Genomic DNA, 16,982 nt, shown 5'->3' on the forward strand with positions numbered 1-16,982 from the left:
ACCTCAAATGTGCAAGGCCTGGTCACCCACTAGCTAGCAGTATGTTTGGATAAACTCATTAATTCCAAATGCCCCACCCCGTCCTAACTCTGTTTACTGTTTGCGGATCCCTCTAGTTCCTTCTTGAATGCTGAGCTGCTGACTTACGACGACGACACTGGAGCATGGTTGTCTTCTCAGCTCTCAGGAGGCTGAGGCAGGAGGATGACCAGGTCTGGGCCATCTTGGGTTACAATAGAGGCCATGGAGATTTTTTTGCTTTTTTAAGTGTTTCCTTTTGCTTTATTTTGTTTTAATTCTACATGATGCAGCAGTTCACATTCCAAACCCAATCTAATAATAGTCTGTAAGGACAGCACAGTGTCCCTCTGGACGGAAGGTATTGATCAGAAGTGAGGTTTCATAATTTCATTGCTTAATTGATTTGGATCAAAGGTCAGGCAGGAGATGTGCACTCAGGAGCAGAAGTAGCTTACATCATCCCCTCACCCATCAGCATGATGGAGCTCTAAGTGGCTGGCTTTCACTTTCCAAGTGCATGACCTGGGCTTGACAACCTATAAACCAAGCGAGAAAAACACCCTGAGCTTCCAAGGCTAGAAATAGGTCCATAAGTTGCTATGAATGAAGGTAAACTTTTTCCTTTTTTGTAAAAGAGTTTCTCTACATATCTCAGGATGGCTTGGAATGCTGCATAACTCAAACTGGCCTCAAACTCGGAATCCTCCTGCCTTAGACTTCCAGGGAATTGTCTGCTCTGCTGTGCTTGCTTGCACATGCCTTTCTGTATGGTATTGCTTCAGTGGAAATTGGTCTAGGAATAGCCATTTCACCAGCCCCAGAGAAGAGGCTGTCCCCACGTAAGCTAGTTTGGTAGAGCATAAACCCTGAAGAAAGGAAGCAACCTCGGGCTGGAATCCCGATAACAAATGAGGTCCCGTTAACAAGCTGTTTAACCTTCTCCAGCCTCCCGCTTCCTCATCTATAGGATTTCTAACAACTTCAGAGCCAAACCCCTCTGTATCCTTTGGCAGTCTAATGTATTCTGCTTTCCCTCACCGAGAAGAAACAACTTGGGTGGCTGCATTTGCTGGGTGGAGTTGGAGTATCGCATGGGAATTCTCTAAAGCCACACGGAAGTGAGGGGTAGAAGCTGAAGACTGATGCATAGATTTTCAAGCCATCTACTATGCCCACGGGCCACTTCCAAGAGCTGGCCGCCAATGGTTCCTTCTCTGGAAAGCTTGATGTGTTGTGTAGCCCAATCCTACAACCCTAGCTACGACTGGTTAGACCGGAGGGTGCCTTAGGGTGATGCCGTCCCTGACGTTTACATGCTAGGGAGGCGGGTGACCTGGGTGAAGATGGGTTTAGAAGGGTGTTTGGCAAAGAGACTCTGACAAGCAGGTCCTCTCTGACCACATGAGCCTGACACCCAGACTCTGTGTCCAGCTCTGGCAGTGGCAGGGGAGAGCATGGCGCCAAAGGACCCGCGAGGGACAGCAGAGCTGCCAGGGTGGACATCCTCCAGGGCTTGCCTCGAAGGTCACACAGCCGGTAAAGGTGCTTGCTGCACAAGCCTGGTAACCCGAGGACGGTCCTGCAATGTGAGAGGACAGAACTGACGCCACGCAGCTGTCTTCCAACCTCCACAGGCAAGTCATGTCCTGTGCGCACACATACACAAATGATAAACACACTTTTAAAAGGTTTTCTTGAGATTTGCTTTTTTTTTATTTGTATGAGTGTTTGGCTTGTGTGTATGTATGTATGTATGTATGTATGTATGCATGTATGTGCGTGTCAGAACAGGCCAGAAGAGGGCGTCAGATCCGTGTGGGTGCTGGGAACTGAACCTGGGTGCTCTAGAAGAATAGCCAGTGCTTTTAACCACTGAGCCATCATTCCACAACACACACACACACACACACACACACACACACACACACACACAAAAGTGTAAAGGGTCACCAAGGTGTAAGCAAACAGCAGTCTCATTCCAGAAGGCTGGAGCGAGGTGACTTTTTCACTGCGCGTGCTCCTTACACGAGGTCCCCTGAGAAAGAGTCTGTCATTCCCTGTAAACTGAAGCCAAACTGCTCGGCAGTTTCCTGTGTAAACATTGCCCGGCTCTTTAGAATCATGTTATTTTACAGATGCTGGGCAGTACAAACTCTGTCCAGTTGGCTCTGCTGTGTCCAGAACAAAGCTGTGATCCAAGGACGGTCAGTGACCTACTTAAGATCAGGAGCAACAGAAGAATGGAAGAGTTTCCACTTCTGGTTCAGAAATTGAAAATACCCCCAGGAAGCTGAGATTATAGCACCATGGGAAATTGTGTGCCTAGCCACTTAGCATGCTCAAGGCCAAGGACTCCCTGCCTAATACCAAAAATATAATTGGTCCAGAGAGAGTAAAGGTACTCACTATCGAAGCTAACAAGTCAGCCCCTGAGGAGTGACCTCTGAGATTGTCCTCTGGCCTACATGTATACACACGCGCGCGCACACACACACACACACACACACACACACATATGGGTACACACAACATGCACACATACCAAAAATGAAAAAGTATGTACCTGAAATAAAAAAAAGAAAATTTGGCAAATGTGCCCCCACGTCCTGTTGCCCTGGACACAGGACTGTGAGATCTGCTCTCAGGTTTCAGGCAACATCAGCTAAACACCTGTATGTGAGATACGGCATTGAGACCCATTTTGTTATAGCTCCCAGATCTTCTGTTGGCATTCTGGCTGCACCTGGATCCAACCCTCGATTAATTGCCGTGGGAAAAGATGACAGGTAGCTGAGGGTATGTTCCCTATCCCACCTGCTGTTCCTCAGCCAGGCACATCCACGCACTTGTGTTTCCGCTGGGAGAAACAGCATCCCTCTTGATGAGAGATTTGCTCTTCCCTGACCTCTTCGTCAGAGACTAATCCCATCTTGTGTTTAAAATCATTACTCGTAAATAGAAGTGCGTTAGTGCCAGCCGAGTCCTGCTGGCCTCTCCTCTCCTTCAGAGTGATGAATTGGCGAAAGAGCGGGAAAGGGCTGGACAGGAGCAGGCAGTGAGGTCTCTATAGAGGCACAGCCTCTGGGGACACAGGACTCCTAAAATGGAATGAGCTGTGACCTGGGAGATCCCCTTCCTGGAGCTCCTTGGGCACCATGGGAAGTAAAAGCAAGGGCTTTGTTCACTTGTTCTCCTCTGCTTTGTTAATTCTTATTGCACTTATTTATTTGGTGCGTGTGTGCGTGTGTGCGTGCGTGCGTGCGTGCGTGCGTGCGTGCGTGCGTGCGTGCGTGCGTGCGTGTGTGTGTGTGTGTGTGTGTGTGTGTCTGTGCAGGTGTGGTTTGCATATGGAGGTCAGAGAATGTCTCAGAAGTTGGTTCACTCGCTCTGCCGTGTGTGTCTGTCTCTGAGGTAGCACTCAGGTCCAGCCTTCAAGGACTTTTACCCGCTGAAACATCGCACTGACTGCTCCTCCCAGGAGATCCGAACCAGGGGTACAGCCCCTATCACATCTGCCTGCTCATCCACAAAGCCCCCTGAACTTGTCAAAAGAAGAACTGAAGGAAGGAGCTGTAGAGATGGCCCAGGGGTTAAAAACACAGGCTGCTCTTCCAGAGGACCCAGGTTCAATTCCCAGCTTCCACATGGCAGCTCACACCTGTCTGTGACTCCGGTTCCAGGGATCTGACACCTTCACATAGACATATATTCAAGCAAAACATCAATGCACATAAATAATAATAATTTATATACATACATACATACATACATACATACACACACATACATACTTGAAGGAAAAGCCTGAGAGACCACAGGATTTTAGTAACCATGCTTGTGAGTGGTTTTCTTTCTTTTGCTTATTATAGTCTGGCAGGGCATAAATATTTAAGCCATCAATAACTTAAGTGGAAACAAAAATGGAAAACATTGAGACTATAAAAACAAAACTTCCAGCTGACTGACAGAGAGGAGAGCTCCCTTTCTGAACAGACCTTGAACGGGCTCTGCCTTCCCCAACTGCCCAGAGGCAGATCTCGTGGAAAACATGCCACCTCAGCCCCTCTGTGACCCCACGAGACGGCCATCTCAGCTTCCAGAGTGTGCCACGCACTGCACACGTACAGGAGTTAAGGAACCACGTGCCTCTCCTCCTCCACCCCGCCTTGCCTGTCCTAGGTCCTGTCTCGAATGCTATTTTTGTTTTCAATAATATTTTCAGTTCTTCTGTGGAATGCTGTGGTAAAAATGAAAAAAAAAAAAAAGTATTCTTACTTCAACAAGGACAAACAGGCAGGTCAGAATTCAGGCCTTAAGAGCTCCAGAGGGAAATCAGCCATCCATTCTGTGCCTTTTGGAGATGGTGGCTCTTGCCTCATAAGTCCAAAGACTTTCCAATCTGAACCAAGACCCCAGGGAAGCCCACCACCAGACAGAAGGCTCCACCCAAGGCTGGGAGTCGCGCAAGAGCCTGTCTCCAACAACTGCATTTTCAAAACGACAGTAACGGCAGTGGGAGGCAGGCATGGGGTGGGAGAACAGCTTTGTCTCGCCCAGCAGTGCCTCTTAGCTCTGCAGTTAAGTTTTCACAGTCCCTAATAAATCACCACAAGAATCACTGACAAGCCACTTCAATGCCTGTCATCTTTCCCGCCTTTGTGAGTGGCCCTGGATAGGGCTGCCGCTGACCCCTGAGAGCCAACGGCTGGGCTCTAAAACTGGCCACAAGGTGAGTGTCCTGGAGCTAGCCATTGACAAGCCAACTCCAGAGCCCTGTCTCCTGAGGAGAGCGGCATTGAAAGGGAGGCTTCATTTCTTAAGAGATAATTAAAATTTTTAAAGAGGGTGGAGGCGGTGCACACCTTCATTCCTAGCACTTGTGAGGCAGAGGCAGGCAGATCTCAGATCGAGGCCAGCCTGGTACAGAGCGAGTTCCAGGACAGCCAGGGCTACACAGAGAAGGTAGACTTCTCTGGGAGGTCTTAAGCCATGAGAGGTATGCCCCTGAAGGAGATGTAAGACCCTGGCCCCTGCTCTTCCTCTCTTTTGCTTCCCGGATGCCTGGAGGTAAACAGCATGTCCCCACCTTGACACACCATGCTGCCACTGTCCAGAGCAACATGGGTCATCCCCGAAACTCTGAACCAAAACAAACCCTCCCTTCTTCTAAAGTTGATTTGCCTCGGGCATTTGTCGCGCTGTGGGAAAGCTGACGGAGGCAGACCGGGTGCGCCCTCACCCTTCTGACAGACACGTAACAGTTCCCACTCCTACTGTGTACCACACCGGACCGTTTGCCCCCAGCACTGACTTAGCATATCCCAACACTTGTTAGTGGAATTAATTAGTGATCAAGAAATAAATATATTATTATATTTAATATATACTAATGATTCGATATATATTTATATAATTATATATAATTTAATATGTAATAATGATTCAATATATAAATATATTATTATATATATAGACTTGGCACACACTATCTTGCACTGAACTTCGGTTTCTATGTCTCAATCCGATTAGAAGTTTCTGGGAGTTCACTAATAATCATGACGGTCCTTCCTGGGTTGAGTGACTCTTGGAGGCCTTCCCTGGAGCAGGCTCCAGCCCCACACCTTCTGTCTTCCCTCCTCCCACCCCTGACATGGCTATGGCCATCTCAGGTGTCTGCTCTGGGTGCGTGGGTTCTCCTGAAGGTCCACCCGACCCCTTCAGGGCCCTCGCTGGCTGGGATGCAGGTGATTAGCCTTCCTCACCACTAGAGGGCGAGCTTAACGTGAAACACCCATGAGCTCCTCCAGAAGAACTTTCCCAAAGCTGGTGCTTTAGTGAGGCCATCAAGACACTCATAGTTCCACCAGGAGAGTAGGTGTAGCCGGGGGGTGCTCAGGTCAGTTCCGTGGCAGCAGCTTCCTCCCGCAGTGACGACACACCAGGGCAGCACGGCCTGAACAGGGGAATCCTTTCACCCCAGCGCTGTTTATAGCCCACCCCTCTGGGGTCGGGACAAGGCCCCACAAACAACTGTGCATGGCATGTTCAGGCGCAGAGTTCCAGATGTTTCTCCGTGAGGCCCCACAGCAGCTCCCCGGCCATTCAGTGAGTCACGTCTGCACAGGTCCAGGCCTCAACCCCGGGGTGGGGGTGGGGAGCCTGTGTGTTCTCTCAGCCCTCGGGTTGGTTTTCACACCTGCTTTTCTTGTGTTCCTTAGGGTTTTCGGTGTTTTTCTAGCTAATCCTTCCCCTGTGACAGTGATTCCTCAAATGAAACTTTAAATAAATGCACGGTGTCTTTCTCCTGGCGGGTACAGATATGCAAGCGCTGGAAAGAACAACAGATTTGTCTGGCTTGTGTCAACACACCAGAGACAGAATGCACTTGTGTTTTGTTTTGTTTTGTTTTGTTTTTGTTTTGTTTGGTTGGGTTTTTTGAGACAGGATTTCTCTGTGTAGTTTTGGTGCCTGTCCTGGAACTCACAGAGATCCGCCTGCCTCTGCCTCCCAAGTGCTGGGATTAAAGCCCGGCCAGAATGCACTCTTGATCTCCTTTACAACACCTGGCTATTTAAGGGTAAACTCCGAGGGCTGGATGAGCTCTGGGCAGGGCATGTGACCGTGTAGAGGTGGCCCTTGCCCATCCACTGGATGACAGCAGTTACTGCCCCTCTCCCCCTGAGCCCCGCCCGCCCCTCACGCTTCCCACTGGGCAGCAAACGCTGGCAAAGACTCTGCCCAGAGGCACCCAGAACCCATCTCACCTCTCCCCTAGCTAGAGCTGAAGGGATGTGAGATTTGAGAACTAGTCACTGTGACATCTTTGCCAAAGGGACCTAGATGTGACAATGGCCAAAATGAGACCAGGCAATGCCATCGCTGAGTCTGTCAGCCAGCTATCCATTATCGTAACAAGTGCCTGTGACAAATAATCTTGGAAAGAAGGAAGGTTTATTTGGCTCATGTGTTTTTTGTTTTGTTTTTTAATATTTGCAGTTTTCCTAACTAGTTTTCCTTCTTTTTACTTTCTTTCTTGGATTTATTTATTTATTATGTATACAGTGTTCTGCCTGCATGTATCCCTGCAGACCAAAGGGGGCACCAGATCTCATTACAGATGGTAGTGAGCCACCATGAGGATGCTGGGAATTGAACTCAGGACCTCTGGAAGAGCAGCCAGTGTTCTTAACCTCTGAGCCATCTCTCCAGCCCTTGTGATTTTGAGGTTCGGTTCATGATCAGTTTGCCTGGACACGGACATGGGATGGGACAGTAGATCCTGGTGGGAGCACATGGCAGCAGAGGACTCTTTACCTCGTAGCCAGGTGTGAAGAAAAATCAAAGAGGAAAGGGTGGGGTCCCACTAGCCATCTTTCCCTGCCTGCCTTGCCTGGCCTTTCTTTCTAAACATGTGCTTCTATTTGTGTGTATGTGCGTGTCTCTGTGTGAGTGTGGGCACACCCTCACAAGCCAGAGGAAGACAACTTTCAGGAGTCTGTTCATCTCTTTCCACCTTGGGTTCCAGGGTTAAACTCTGGTCACTGGGCTTTTGCGGCAAGTACTTTACCTGCTGACCACCCCTCACCAGCCTTCCTACAATCCCTTTCAAGGACACATGCAGACCCAACTCTCACAGGTTTTGTCATTACCCAGGACCTCAAAACTGGGGACCAAGATTTTAACACATAACTTTCTGGAAATATTCAAGCTCCACACTAAAGCAAAAGCCCGAAGAATTTCAGGTCGGTGTAAATCCTTTCTCCCTCGAGAAGCCTGTGAGTATGCCTTTAACTCCGACTCATGTAGGATTCCACCTCTAGCAAGTGAAGAGACCTACTGGATGCCACTAGAACCAATTGTTGGTTTGTTTTCATTTTGATTTCTTATTTTATATGAGGTGCATGTAACCCAGGTCAGTTTCAAACTCCCTGTGTGGCAAAGGTGGGGCCTCCAACTTCTCATCCCCCTGCTTCTGTCTCCCAAGCACTGCAATTGTAAGCCTGTCACTACCACACCTGGCTTAAACCAGTTCTTGGTGAATTATTACATTCTGGGTAGCTGAAAAGGAACAAAAACATTTTGTTTTTATATTTTTTTCTGTGTATGTGTGCATGTGTTTGCATTCGTGTGTGTGTGTGTGTGTGTGTGTGTGTGTGTGTGTGTGTGTGTGTGTGTGTGCCTTGTGTGGAAGCCAAAAGACAACCTAAGCTGTTGTTACTGGGGAACAGTACACTTAATTTTTGAGGGGGCGGTGTCCCTCTCTGTCTGGCCTAAGACCCAAACTAATAGGCTAGGCTGGCCAGCCCGTGAGCACCGTGGATCTTCCTGTCTCTGCCTCCCCTGTGCTGGGATTACAAAAGCACGATGTAGTATAGGATTTTAAACATGGGTTCTGGGGAACAAATTCAGGTCCTTGTGTCTGCAAGGCAAACACTGTACTAGCTGAGCCATCTCCCCAGCCCCCTCAACATTTTTCTTTCTATTTTTTTAATTAAAATTTACGACAAATTGAAAAATTAAAAAAAAAATCATGCGGCAAAACATCTTCAAAGCAGACAGAACTCTTAGGCTGTCTATCTAGTTTCAGGCAGTTTCTATTTTTAACAGGCTCAGATCAGAATAACTTTAGGTCTTTCTCTGGCTGGGAGAGAGAAGTCATGACACCTCTGCTGGTTTCTATGACAACCACCAACAGCTATGATAATGCCGATGAAAGAACCGGGGGACTTGGTCATTTTACCACGTTGTGTGTATGTGCAGCCAGATGGGAGCTGACGTATTAGCTCAGGCAAATGCACACTCCACTTAATCAACCTGTTGTGTCTCCATTTTCCAGGGGAGTGGGGGTGGGTTAGCAAAGGGTAAGGTCAGGCCTTCACTCTCGCCTTCATGGGTTCTGCAGATGCGTTTTTTTTTTTCTGTCACTGGGAAGAGATTAGTTGGTGACCTACTTCCAGTTATACAAGTTAGACTGTCATGATTCCAGAGGGTGGTGGCTCGAAATAGCCCCGTGCATTTGTGCTCAGTGGCAAACACAAGTTGCTTTCCCACAAAGAAGTTGATTCCAAAGGCCAGGCATGGGATGGGGCTCACTCTCAAGCCTGCAGGCCGCAGACTGCAGGTTCCAGGCTTGGGAGGACGGGCACAGAGGTCTCTGTCTTTCACTTTACCTTCTTGGGTCCTTTTTCTGGGATCTCCCAGAAATGTCTCACTTCGTCACACATCACACAGGGCACAGGGCACTTTGACAAGGGACCACACTGCCCGTGGCATGGCTTTCAGAATGCTCAGCTGAGACTTTCGCAGCACAGTAGGAATTCAGGACTGGAGGGAGGCAGTTCAGGTCCACGCAGAGAGAGATTGCCTAGCGTCTGTGAAGCCCTGGGTTTGATGTCCATGCACATTTCTGGGCAAGGTGACACAGGGCTACCCCAGCAGGTGGGGGTAGGGCAGAGGGTCAGAAGTTCAAGGTCATTCTTGGTGAGTTCAAAGCCAGCCTGGGTTATAGGAGACCCTGTCGGGGGGAAAACAAACGACCCCCACACCCCAACCCCAGCCGTGACACCCGAGAGCGGGGTGTGGCGGTTTGAAAAAGTGTCCCCTATGGACCCATGCATTTTAACACTTGACCCCAAGTTCGTAGCTGTTTGGGGAGGAAGGGCATCCGTTTGTAGCCGCACCCCACTTCCAGTTCTCTCTACCTTCTCTCGGCTTCCTGTTCCTGCTGCGTGACAGACAACTGGTCCTCCGGAACCACAAGCCAAAAAGAAAACGACGACCCTCCTTCTTCCGTAACTTGCTCTGGGTTGTGGCCTTTGGGCACAGCAACAGAAAAGTACCTGACACACAGGAGAAAGGTCTTCCACTCAGTCTGTGTGCCGACGACGGCCAGTCTAGACTTGCCTCTCCATGCTCTCCTTCTCCATTATTATTAGCCACAGGTCCACTCGCGTCCCAGAAGTAGCTCAGGAAAGTAAACGTTCCAGAATTTACAGGCCTAGACTAATAGTTTCTCCGGTATCGGCCTGATGGGCGGATGTGTCAAGGCCTGTAGACTTCTGTCTGTGTTTGGCAGAGATTTGTTTATTCTGTGCTTTCTGTGTGCTGGACTCAGTGCTAGGCAACATGATCCATGACCTCTTGATATTTAAATTTTTGTGGCAACAAGGCCAACAAGCACCATTCCTGAGGAAGACAGCAGGCTACATGTTTGGGCTGTCTCTTGGTAGCAAGGGCTGCTTGAGTTAAGCTGGGAAAAACACTAGTTGAGTCCCACTGTGTTCCAGCCCTGGGGAAAACTGTTACCTGACCTAAGTTCATGCCAGTCTATGAGGCTGTACAACCTTACATAAGAACTGAGGTAACTCCGTGAGATTCCCACAGGCACACACTCAGAAAGTGGCTGAGTCAGAAAATGAACTCAGACTTTTGTGCCCTAATTCCTGCAAAATACATCCTCCAGAACAGAACAAGAGTTAACTCTGCCTTCCAGAAAAAACAGCTCAGAGTCTGCGAATGGTATGTCCAAGGTCACTGAAATCGCCTCAGGTTGAGGTGGTACTAAATGTAGGTCTGTCCATCCCCTGCTCCCAGCATCTCCTCAGCGCACTACAGCCTGTCCCCTCACCGTTCTTTCCTTATGCCAGATGATAGCCGTCACCAGTGGCATTGCCCATGAAGCGGCATCGTGACTGTCGCTTTCGGGGTAGTGAAGCAAGTGGGGTAACTGTTTCTTACGTCTGAGGTCCTTACAGAGCTGACCCTGGTACAGACTGAGAAACTGAGGCCACCCTTTGCCTTGGTGTGGCTGTTCCCGACCTACACAAGCCACTCCAGGTTCCGTCTCACTGTCCCACAGACCTTGTATTCCTCAAGCCCTGAGCTTCCTGTCTCCAGCTCCACCCAGACTGGCGGTTCCAAGCAAGCCGTCAGAAAACCAGGGTTCACTTTCACCAGTTTCTATTTCTCGGCTCTCGGTAGCGCTCAATGTGTGTAGGACAGAGGGGGAAATGTGTGAACAAAACAGCCCTGTAGGCATGTGCTTCTTGCCCACTAGAGGAAGGAGAGAGGAGCATCCGTGCTGGCCTTGGAGCTCTGTAGCGCCTCCTTCTATCAGTTCTGTTCCTCTCGAGAACCCTGACTAAAACAGATGCTCAGGTACCTCGGAGAGGAGCGGTAAACAGACAGAAAACTTGCACATTAATATTGATTGCTAGGTATTAGCAAGTGCTTTACAATGTCTTCCATGGGGTGCTTGCACGTCTCCCATGCCAGGCATGCGCAATTCAGTGGCTGAGCAGGAAGAGGAACGTTATCCGCTGCTGTCCATGCTTACACTGTATTCCCTTGTCCCTCATACGTTAACACAAATAGGCAAATCAGCAAAAAGGCAAAACTGGCCTTCTGTGTTTGGCTAATGCTTCTGCTGGTCCAAACAGTGCTCCTCAAGAAGTGGTGGTGTATACCTCCGATCCCAGCACTCAGTGGGCTGAGACAGAAAAATGGGGAGAGAATTCGAAGCCAGCCTGGACTACATGGTGAGAATGGTCTTGATGAGGAGGGGTCACGGGAGAAAGGAAATGGACAGGAGGAGGAGGAGAGGAGGAAGAAAAAGAAGAGCTTAGTTTACAAAGTTGACCTCTCCAAGAGAGTGAACCAGATGTCATCCTGTGTCCTTCAAAGGAGCCTTATGCTAAAGACACAGCGGGGCACAGTCACAGCATCTCATCAAGGTGGTGGGAAGGCTTATCAGAGAGTGCCTATGGGCCTTTGTATTTGGGAAGTGTGTGTGCCAAGGAAACCACACAGTCTGTGGGCAAGAAGAACCAAAGAGCTCCATCTAGTGACTTACTGAGTTCTTCTCATGATAAAATCGGACCCAGGAAAGCAAGACTCCTCTTCACAGACGAGCCCAAAAAAGAACTGTGCAAATAAAACACAAACCCCAAATTACTCCACACAGGACCTCCAACACATGCAAATCCAAGTTTTTTTTATATATAAATAATTAAAATATTTTTTGCGAAAAGTTTTATGTTCATAAAACTATACTGGCAAGTAAATAATTTTCATTAATTTAGGAACCCCAGCCCTCACCCCAAGACACTTTCTGTATTGATGTTATCACTTTTTGCAAGCCGTATCACCCATATGATCGTAGGATGTGCATCATTTGAAATGTTCCTTGCAATATTTATGTTTTTCCAATTCTTACGAACACTTAGGGTTTTGCATTCATTCGTGTTAAATTCATGTAACACACAGGGAAAATTAATAAAAAACTATTTGGGGAATGAAGCATACATTTGATGGGTGATATCATTCTGTATGCTGTGAATGTGTTGTTCTGATTGGTTGATAAATAAAATGCTGATTGGCCAGTAGCCAGGCAGGAAGTATAGGTGGGACGAGCAGACTAAAGGAAGAGGAAGAGCAGAGTCAGGAGTCACCAGCCAGACACAGAGAAAGCAAGATGTGAAGGCAGAACTGAGAAAAGGTACCAAGCCATGTGGCTAACATAAATAAGAATTGTGGATTAACTTAAGTGTAAGAGCTACTCAGTAATAAGTCTGAGCTAATGGCCCAGCAGTTATAATTAATATAAGCCTCCGAATGATTATTTTATAAGCAGCTGAGGGACCACGCCGCTGGGTGGGACACAGGAAAACTTCTAGCTACATTCATTAGTGTGTATGAGGAAGCAAGCGTGAAGAAGAGAAGGAAGGCCTAAAGCCAGTGGAATCCCGCACTTCCTAAGCTATGATAAATGCCTAAAGTTATGACCTAAGGGATAACAGAGCCCCAGTCTAGTGGGGGCGAGGGCTGGAGTCTCTGTCTGTCAAATACGTTCCTGGAAGACAGAGATGGGTGTCACTGACAGACGAACAAAATGCAGACTTCCCTGGTGACCATGGCATCACATCACATATGGAATTTGGCAACTCACGTGTGGTGGAGGCAACAGATGGAAACTACAGAAATAGTGTGTCTGGCAGCTAGGTGTGGGTGAGTAATTAGCTGAAGTCAACATAGGATAAAAATAAGTATGTGTCTTAGTTAGGGTTTCTATTGCTGTGATAAAACACCAAGACCACAAGTAAGTTGGGGAGGAAAGGGTTTATTTCACTTATACTTACACACTATGGTTCATCATTAGGGGAGTCAGGGCAGGAACTCAAGCAGGGCAGGGACCTGGAGACAGAAACTGAGGCAGAGGCCATGAGGAGTGCCGCTTACTGGCTTGCTCCTCATGACTTGCTCAACCTTCCTTCTTATTTAGCACCCAGGAGCACCAGCCCAGGGGTAGCACCTTCCTCAGTGAGCCGGGCCTTCCCGCATCAGTCATCAATCAAGGAAAGGCACCTCAGGCCAATCTGGTGGGGGCATTTGCTCAACTGAGTTCCCCTCTTTCAAAATGACTCTAGTTTTTGCCAAGCAGAATAGAACCAGCCAGCACAGTATACACTCTTAGGATTAATCATTTTAGGAATATTTAAATTTTTCATTTAAATATCATCCAGATAACACTGTCATATCTGGGATACAGGGATATATTTTAACATTTGATGCCAATACATGTCCTGAATTACTTTGAAGCGGATCTGGACACTCTCTGTGCTATGGTTTGGGCACATTTCCCAAGGGTTCATGTGTTGGTGCTCGGTCCAAGTGCAGTGATAAGAAAAGTGTTGGAACATTGAAAAGCAGAGCCAGTAGGAGCCAGATGCTCAGGCATTGCTCCTGGGCAGACCAGTGAAATTCATGAGGACCCCTTGTTAGTGCTCGTCAGAGTGGGAGCATGAAGCAGTCAGTCAGTCTGTCTGTCTCTCTTATGTGCTCTTTTGTTTTTCTATTCTCAGCCCCAGGGCCTCGTGCATGCTGATCAAGCACTCTGACGCTGTTTCTCTTTCTTCATCTTTGTGACATAAACAGACGGCTCACCTGAACCAGAGACCAAGCAGTTAGGGCGGCCTACACTGGAACTTTTGGCCTTTGTTTGTTTGGGGTTTTTTGTTGTTTTTCTAGACGGGGTTTCTCTGTGTAGCTTTGGCTATCCTGGAACTCTGTAGACCAGGCTGGCAAACTCACAGAGATCCACAGGCCTCTGCCTCCTGAGAGCTGGGATTAAAGATGTGCACCACCACTGCCCGGCAAACTTTTGGTCTTTAATATTGGGCTAAGTAATTTTTGTTGTTTCTAAAGTTCTTAGCTTTAGGCATTTATCATAGCAACAGAAAACAGATGTCTTAGATACTTTTCCATTGCTGAGGAAAAAAAAAACAATGCCATGACCAACGCTTCTTATAAAAGAAAGAATGTAATCCATCCTATAGTTTTAGAGGTTTAGGATCCATGAGAGTGGAGCAACTATAGATAATGCAGCAGCAGCTGAGAGCGCCGGTCTTGATCACAAGTAGAAACAGAGAGAACTAACTCAAAATTGTGGTGGTATTCTAATTGAACTGAAATGTGATTTTGATTGTATATTAATAAATAAAGTTACCCGGGGGTCAGAGCTATTAGAGCCATAGCAAGAGTGTGGCGGTGGTAGCGCACGCCTTTAATCCCATAGATCTCTGTGTGTTCAGGGATACAGCCAGCATTGGAGACATATGCCTTTAAGACCTGGGGGGCTGTACATACAGACAGTGACGAGGCAGTCACGTGTTTGGGTTTACAACCAAGGAGAAGGCAGAACAAAATACTATAAAAAGACGGACAGACAGGATGTAGCTTTCTTTCGGGAAGCTGGGACACCTCAGGAGGAAGGGTGAGATTTTAGCTCTGAGCTCTGACCTCTCAGCTTTCTCTTTTACATTGGTTCTGTGTTTCTTATTTAATAAGACTGTTGGATACATCTACACAAAATGGTAATAGTCCTTTGAAACCTCAAATCCCACCTCCAGTGACATACTTCCTTCAACAAGGCCACGTCTCCTAATCCTCCCCCAAATAGCCACCAACTAGGGACCAAATATTCAAACATGCAGCCCTATGGGGGCCATTCTCGTGCAAACCACCACATTTCACTCCTCAGCTCCCATAGCTCCTGGCCATATCATAATACAAATGCATTCGGTCCAACGTCAGAAGTCCCCGTAGTCTACCACAGACTCAACAATGTTCTAAAGTCCGAGCCTCTTCGGAAACGCAAAGCAATTTCTTTACTGTAACCCCGTGGAAAATCAAAAAGCAAATCACACACTTCCAACATTACCGTGGCACAGAATAGACATCACCATTCCAAAAGGGAGGAACGGGGGCATAGTGAGGAAGTACTGGACCAAAGCGACTGAAACCCAGCAGGGCAAACTCCACATCCTGCAGCTGTGTGTCTGCGGTCAAAGGACCCGGATGGCGCTGTCCTTTGCCCTCTGCTGCCTGCAGCACAGCAGCTGTCTGGGTGGTTCCACTCCTGGTCTGCAGCTTTCCCTGGCAGACATCTCATGCTCTGGCACCTCTATTTATTACACTTATTTATTTATGTTTGTGTGTGTGTGTGTGTGTGTGTGTGTGTGTGTGTGTGTGTGTGAAGTTGGTTCTTTGTGTCTACCAAATGTGTCCCTGGGATTGAACTAGGGTCCAGGCTTAATGGCAGGTGCCAAAACCTGCTCAACCAACTCGCTAACTTTTTTTTTTTTTTTTTTTTGGCAGGGTGCTATGTTATTGCTTTCCACACTCACTGGGCAGAGAACCTTTGCTCAGAATCATTGACTTTGTTCAAACTTTTGATTTTTTTGTTCATTGTGATTTTTAAAAAAATGTTTACTTAAAATAGTTATTATTTCAATTACTCTCTTGATTCTTCCATATCTAAACCCTGCTAATCCGGGCCAGTACTGGCTTCTTCTCTGGACTCTCTTTTTTAATGAATTAAAAGTTACCCCGTAACACAAGGGTCCTCAGCATAGTGTTTGACACCACCAACAGTACAACCTGGAACAAGTGTCTTCTCTTGCTTATTCTGCCTAGAGTTAGTTCCTCATTTGCCCCATATACAGCAATTAAGCCATCTACACCCCAATTAGGGATAGCAATGCTTTGTTGTAGCCATGTATTCACAGATCTTATTTCAGAGCCTAACACACGGGAGGCTCCCTGGGAATGCTTGCTGAATGGCATTAAATGGCTTTTTACATGTACTGGATACAGATCACACAATTACACAATTAAATTTAGGAGTAGTTTTATATCTACAGCATGCTATAGCTTGGATGTTGAGTGTCCATCAAAGGCCCACGTGTTAATAGGTGGGCTCTGGGTGGAAGGCAGGTATAGAACTGTCAGAAAGTCCTCCTCCTAGTCTGGTACCTCTGCTGATGGATGGTGCCTCTGTGTTAGTCCTGGGCCCCGAGGTTCTGGGGAACTACCGTGTGGAGGGAGTGCAAAGTTTGGTGGGGGCGGCTAATGTGAAGTCCTTAAACCATGGCGGGAATGACTACGAGGGAGAGTGAGGCAGCCACCCCCTTCCACCTGTGTTTCTGGGCCATGAAGTGAGTAATTCGCTCTGCTTTGACCTTTAGTCATCGCCATCCAGAACGACCATCAGAGGAGGCCCAGAGACCCAAAGCCATAGGCACACCAGATCAAAGACTGGAACTACACAAATGCAAACCAACAAGCCTTTTCCTCGTTATAAGCTAATTTTTCAGATATTTTGTTTTTATTTTATTTTTTGGTGTATGGGTGTTTTGCCTGTGTCTATATGTCTGTGCATCATGTAAGTGGGTGCGGCTGGGAATCAAATTTGGATTCTCTGGAAGAGCATCCAGTGTGCTCAACTGCTGAGCTATCTCTCCAGACCACAGTATTTCTTGACAGTGAGAGAAAACTAACTAGAGCATTTTGAAGAGGGGGTGGGGGGTGGGGTGGGTGTCACATGCTTGTAATCCCAGGACTCAGGGACTGGTGCAGGAGGACCCGGAACCTGAGGCCATTTGGGACTATATAGAGAATGTGTC

The 16,982-nt window shown here is 47.6% G+C and overlaps 1 long non-coding RNA gene across 2 annotated transcripts; it reads right to left on the reverse strand.

Moving 5' to 3' along the window:
• Positions 1-431: 431 nt before the first annotated feature.
• LOC121821364 (uncharacterized) lies at positions 432-15,355 on the reverse strand. 2 transcript variants are annotated; one of them, XR_013043450.1, is made up of 3 exons: positions 15,239-15,355; positions 11,873-11,943; positions 432-557 (listed from the first exon to the last, which is right to left on the reverse strand). It is a non-coding gene; the product is annotated as an uncharacterized LOC121821364 (long non-coding RNA). The 2 variants fall into 2 exon arrangements; XR_006062153.2 differs by lacking the exon at positions 432-557 and adding an exon at positions 1,471-1,600.
• Positions 15,356-16,982: the final 1,627 nt, after the last annotated feature.

This window comes from Peromyscus maniculatus, chromosome 11 (assembly GCF_049852395.1).
Source record: "Peromyscus maniculatus bairdii isolate BWxNUB_F1_BW_parent chromosome 11, HU_Pman_BW_mat_3.1, whole genome shotgun sequence".
Taxonomy (NCBI): Eukaryota; Metazoa; Chordata; class Mammalia; order Rodentia; family Cricetidae; genus Peromyscus; species Peromyscus maniculatus.